The 6000-nt window shown below is 47.1% G+C and overlaps 1 protein-coding gene across 5 annotated transcripts in view; it reads left to right on the top strand.

The window, feature by feature from the left end:
* The first annotated feature begins 4273 nt into the window (after positions 1-4273).
* Positions 4274-6000, top strand: part of Zbtb40 (zinc finger and BTB domain containing 40) — a 74354-nt gene continuing 72627 nt past the window's right edge. For all 5 annotated transcript variants that reach the window (XM_010626003.1, XM_010626007.1, XM_010626006.1 and 2 more), the window contains exon 1: positions 4274-4448. The gene's annotated coding sequence lies outside the window, so the exon portion shown is untranslated. The remainder of the gene's footprint in view (positions 4449-6000) is intronic.

Below are 6000 nucleotides of genomic sequence, written 5' to 3'. Positions count from 1 at the left end.
TGTCTCTAGGCCAGAGAAAAGGATATCAAAAGGAGGGCAGGAGCCAGAGGAGGGCATTTCAGTCGTGAAGAGGTAACGGTCATTTGGACTTACCCACGGACACAAGAGATAAAATCAACGAGTTTGGTGACTGGTTGAGGGCTAGAGAGAGAAAAGGGACAACTGCCAGGTGCTGCCCTGAGCCAAAGGTGGAGAACGGCAGACGGGACCCATGATCTGTGTCATCGGGGCTGCTCATTGCTTTCTTTTTTTCCCTTCAGCAGTGCTGGGCACTGGACCCAGAGCACCGCATATGCTAGGCAAGCAATCTACTACTGAGCTCCATCACCAGCCTGATTTCAGCATTCTAAATGTGAGTGCTCAGGTGCCTGGGGCGGCGAGTGGGGAGGCAACTGAGGCAGGAGATTCACTCACAGGCTATCAGCAGGTGCAGATCCTCAGAAGCGCTACGGGCCACTGGACGGAGGCAGTGTCCTTCTTCTCTTTTATCATCCCGGATGGATGAGCAGGAGGCTGACCTTTCTGAGGCATTCAGCAAATTCCAACAGCATCCTCCTCTGAGACTCTCTGGTATCTGCTGGGCATGATCAGAAAGCCTGGCTTCATTTGGACTGAGAAAAGGAGAGTGGAATTCTAACACTTAGACAGCCAGGAAGGAGAACGCCAAGGCCCAGACACCTACTCTAACAAATAAAAAGCATATGTCGAGCCTGCAGCGAACTTCCCTTCCACAAATACCATCACCGCCTTGGGGAGATGCAGAAACATTTGACCGGCAGCAGCTGGGCAGAGGACACTATTTAAATACTCAGCTTTTGCAGCCCAAGGACTTTGGGCTTAGGATTTGATTGGAAGGCGGAGAGAAGATAGCGAAAACCAGGGAAGGAACCAGATTTGGAGAAAAACACGAGTTTTTCTGCTGATGTTGGCTGCTGATGTGAACCCTGAACGTGTTAAACGAGTTCATTTTAATAAAGTTACATCTATCCACCTCTCTTCGAGTAAATTAAGTGTGTTGGCTCAGATAATGCTTGTTGGATAGAAGCTGTCATTATTACTGTTAGTATCTCTCCATCCACTTACTTGTGTAACTATGCCAGGAAAGGGAGCGATGCTCACCTATAATGACAGGTTACTGCCAGAGGGTGGGCTTTACAGTGACTCAGGTTTTCACTCTTTTCTTTGAATTTTTTCCATAATCCTCAAATTCCTTACAATGAACATATCTATTCTGTAAAAGCCAGTTTAATAGTTTAGGTTGAAAAAAAGTGCAGGCTCTAGAGTCAGACAGCCCAGATGAATACCCTAACTCTACTGTTAAGATGCTAACTGGCTTTTTTCCTTTTCTTCCCCTTCTTATTTTGAGAGACAGCGTCTCCCTGAATTGCCCAGGCTGACCTTGACTGTCCAATTTCTTGGGGGGTGTAACTGGGGATCGAACTCAGGTCCTAGTGTTTGTGAGGCAGGCAGCAGAACCACTGAGCTAAATCCCCAGTCCCAGGCTGACCTTGAATTTGCAGTATTTCTGCCTCAGCCTCTGAAGTAGCTCGGATTACAGGTATGCACCCCATCACCTGGCCAAGCAGCTGGGTTTCTTTGGACAAATGATTTCCCTTCTCTAAGTCTGTTTCCTCTCCTATAAATTGGGGTAACAATGTTACCTACCTCCCCAAGTAACTGAGAATCACACTGAGATAATCTATGAGTCACTTTCCTGTTGCTGGGATGGAACATCTAATGCCTGCAATTTATAGGAGAAGTTTGTTTTGGTTCACAGTTTTAGTCCATGGTCAGCTGGCTCCGAGCAGAAACATCATGCTGTTTGTTCACTTTCTCCACCTCCGCAACAGTGGGAATGAACCCAGGGCCTTTGCACTGAGCTAAATCCCTAGCCCTCCTGAAATTCTGGGGTTATAGGAGTTTACCTCCATGCCTAGCCCCTTTTCTTTAAAATTTTTTTTGTTTTGGGGCTTGCATGCTAGGTAAATACTCAACCACTGAGTATAGTAACCATTGAATAGTAACCACTGAGTTACTATTCCCCCCTGTAGTAATATACAGTATTTTTAGCATGCCTGAATTTTGACCTCCAACCATTATTTGAGATCCACTGTGGTGCTTTCCACTCACAGCCTCATGTGGACAAGTATGGCATTCTCTGTTTGGTCTGAGAAAATCCTCAGGACGAATGACTCCTCCCTACATTTTCTAAATATGCTACAATAAACATGTATAGACATTCCCTGTTTAATGGTCAATTTCTGTTCCTGTGACTATATCGTTAATGAATTGGCTGCTAAATGAGGAATTTACAATATTCACAGCAAAGAAATGGTCAAAGGAAACTCCAATTTAATGACTTTGCTTTTACTTGCATAACTCTTACATGCAGTACTGTCATGTATAACAGAACATAAAACTACGAGGTGTACTTACAAAAGAAGACGTTCAAGCTCTATAAACAAGATGTATAGAACTGTACCAAAAAAGATGAGTCCTAAGTCTGAACAGTTGTTAAAGAGGTAGGTTGTTAAATAAGGGATATCTGTGTTCCTTTTAAAATAAAAAAAAACACACTTTTATAAGTCCTATTCTTTTGTTTGTTTGTTTTTGGTACTGGGGATCAAACTTGGATCTTTGTGCTTGCGAGGCAGGTGGCGGAACCACTAAGCTAAATCCCAAGCCCTAGAAGCCCTATTCTTGGGGACTGATATGTAGCTCAGCAGCAGAGCACTTGCCTAGCATATGTGAGGCTCTAGGCTGGATCCCTCGCACTGAAAAAAAAAAAGTCCTATTTTTTGTAGCCACGGACAAGGGAAATCTGAGTACATGGTGCTAGTTTTCTTTGTGGTTTATCCCCTTGCTTGGTACTGGGGATTGAACCCAGAGCCCTTGCGCTGAGCTACATTCCCAGTCTTCTTTATTTTTTATTCTGAGACAAGGTCTCACTAAGTCACTGAATTGCTCAGGCTGGGCCCAAACTTGAGATCCTCTTGCCTCAGCCTCCCAAATATCACCACACCCGGTGGTAATCCTGTTTTGTAAAAATCCATGAACTATTTCCAGAGCTCTTACTACGTGCCAAGCACTATTCTAGGTGTTTATATGCTAAATCTGGCAATTCCGTATTGTGAGGCGCCAATTAAGAAGAAATTGGCTATCGTGGAAATGGCTCAGAGGACACAGCAGCTATAGATACAACTCCAGTGACTACAAAAATGACTGAACGTCAGCTACAGTGAAGCTGATCCTGAGTGTGACCGTGAGTATAATAGTGAAAGTGACTAAGAAGGACAACAGTGTACCGAGACTGACCTGGTAAGTAATGAGTTGAACAGGTGGCAGTGAAAAGTAGCTAAGTGAAAACAAACTCCCGGTGGAACACGAAGAGCTACATGGAACAGGCCTGCTTCGAGTTTATCGTCACAGGCAGTAGCTGCATATTGGACAAGGGCAGGAAATAGGATGGATCAGGCGACAGCAACGATGCGAACGCCAGCTCCGTCCGGTAGAATGAATTTGTGATTAAAAACGGTGATTGTGCAGTGACAGCGCTCGGGACTGAATACTGACACCCATGTAACAGCTGTAACCACAGAGGGAGCTCGAGCCAAGGACAGAAAAAAGGTGCACGGGATAACAGTAATTTTGTCCACAGAGCCAACGCCGATGGGATTTAATTTAAAACTGCCTCGGACTGACTTACATCTGATTCTGTGAGGGTGGCAAGGGGTGGCATCGGCTTCAACGAGAAACGCACAGTGCGTGACGAAGTATGTGAGAAGAAAAACGTGCAAGAGAAAGCAACACACACTTTCCCACCAAATGCCCCAAACCCTGGAACTCCGCGGGGGGAGAGGGGGCGGGATCACAACTTCGCCACGCCATGACTGGTTGGCACTCGGCCCGCTAACCTATCACGTCCGAGCGGTGCAAGCCTCTTCACCAACGAGAATGTGTCTGGGGTCTCGACTGGGACGGGCCTTACAAGTAAGGGAACGTGATGTTTTGGAAAAAATAAATCTTTTGTCTACTTCACTGTCATCCTTTGAAACAAAATCTTAGCCCTCCAGCTACCCCGGCAAGGGGCGGTGAAACTTCAGTAGAACTTCCCTACGGCTCTATGGCCAGGGGTCGAGATAGCCACGGTCAGAGGGCCTGAGGACAGCCACCCGCTCACCCCGGAGGCCTAGCATTGGCGGAGAGCTAGTGCTTGACACAGACCCCGCCTTCTGGCGAGACCGCCCCGTCACGTGACGTGACGTCGGGCAGGGAGGCACCGCCCCTGTCGGCGTCTGCCCCTTCCTCGCCGGCCTCAAGATGGCCGCCTGCTGGCGTCTCCGGCGCTGTTGAATGGCGAAAGCTTTATTGTTCCCTTCGGGCAGGAGTGTTCGTGTCCTCTATGGCGCTGTCAATAAAGAACGGCAGTTTGAATCGGTGCTGAACAGGTAACCATAGAAACGGGGCTGGGACTCAGCGTGGAGACCCCTTTTGCAGCTGAGACCCGAGAGGCGCCCCAAGTGACGGGCTCACAGAGACCCTTCCGCGTGGCCGGCTCTGTGGAGCTGGTCTCGGTCACGTTCGCCTCCCTCCGCCACGGGACGTGGGGCCCCGGGTCGGCAGACACCCCAGGCCCAGGCATCGCGTAGTCTCGCGCAGGGAGAGGTCACGGGGTCCGGGTTCCGGCCTCGGGTCTGCTCTCCGATGGGGACCTGCCTGGGGCCGACAGGAACCTCTCGATCTCACAGTCTCCTTCCGCCTCCCCCGTGTCCCGCACCGGCCATCTGCAACCTGCAGACCTCAGCAAAATTCTTTCCTTCTTTTCTCAATCTCCCAGTTTTTGTTTGCCCAGAGCTAAGAGTAGTGTTTACGTTTTTTAACGGGGGGACAAAAGAGAAATGTAGGTGATAATGAAATCCAACTTCAGTGGCCGTAAGTGAAGTTTTATTGGAACGCGGCTATGTTCAGTTTATTTGTTGTCTCTGGCTGCTTTCCTTTTCCTTTGGCAGAGTTGAATAGTTGCATATTTCTCTCTGACACTTTACAGAAAAAAATGCGTCGACCTCTGCCCTAGACACGAATAGATTGTGTCATTGTTGTCCAGCGACTTTTCCAGTCCCTTCTGACACCACTGGGCCATGCACCTATAGCTCTCTGCTGATAATAACACTTCCATTATTCCTCTGGTTTTACCGATTATTCAAAGTAGTTGTTTCCCTTACTTTCTATCGCAGTAATAGCCATTCGGAGCCTACAATAAGCCAGATGCTTTATTTATATTCATACCTGGCTTTGTTGTGCTTTACTACCATGCTTAATAAGTATGATGTTTCCGTTTTATAATAGAGGAAGAAGTGAGGAGAGGAATTAAGCAATTTCAGGGTGTGCTAGGTTCAAGGGCTGGCAAAGCGAGCCCTTCCCAGGGAAACCCCTGCCTGGTTATTGGACGTGTTACTTCCAACTATTCTTTCAAGTCTGGATGTGTAGCAAACCTTGATATGAGTTAGGTTCAAATAGTTTTCCAAGTAGAAATTTTCTGCACTTGGCTTGTATTTATTTACTTAGTTTATTTGATGATCTGTCTGTGTAGTTCAGGTTGGCCTTGAACTCTCTGTAGCCTACGCTGGCTTTGAACTCACTGTGTAGCCCCAGCTGGCCAGAATATTGAAGCTTATCCTCCTCCCTCAGCCTCTGGAGTGCTGGGGTTATAAGCATACTTGGTTTAAATCATCAAACTTCAGTTCCCCTCAACACCTTCTATGGCAGTTTCTCCCAAACCTAACTTTTCGTCATTGATTTAACAAATAGATGAAAAAACTCTGCTTGTGTGAATGTGTTCATTAATCATTCAGCATCTTATGAGCAACTACTATGTGCCAGGGACAATTCAAGTCCCTGGGAATACAGTGTTGTACAAGGAATTTAAATTCCTCAAGGATCTTGGACAGATGGTATACAGGTATAGAAAGATAGCGTCAAGCACAGCTGTCACAGCATCGT

Source organism: Fukomys damarensis, unplaced genomic scaffold (genome assembly GCF_012274545.1).
Source record: "Fukomys damarensis isolate Sample0158 unplaced genomic scaffold, DMR_v1.0_HiC HiC_scaffold_23, whole genome shotgun sequence".
Classification (NCBI taxonomy): Eukaryota; Metazoa; Chordata; class Mammalia; order Rodentia; family Bathyergidae; genus Fukomys; species Fukomys damarensis.
Note: the sequence above shows the minus strand (reverse complement) of the source record. Positions and strands in the feature narration are given on the sequence as shown.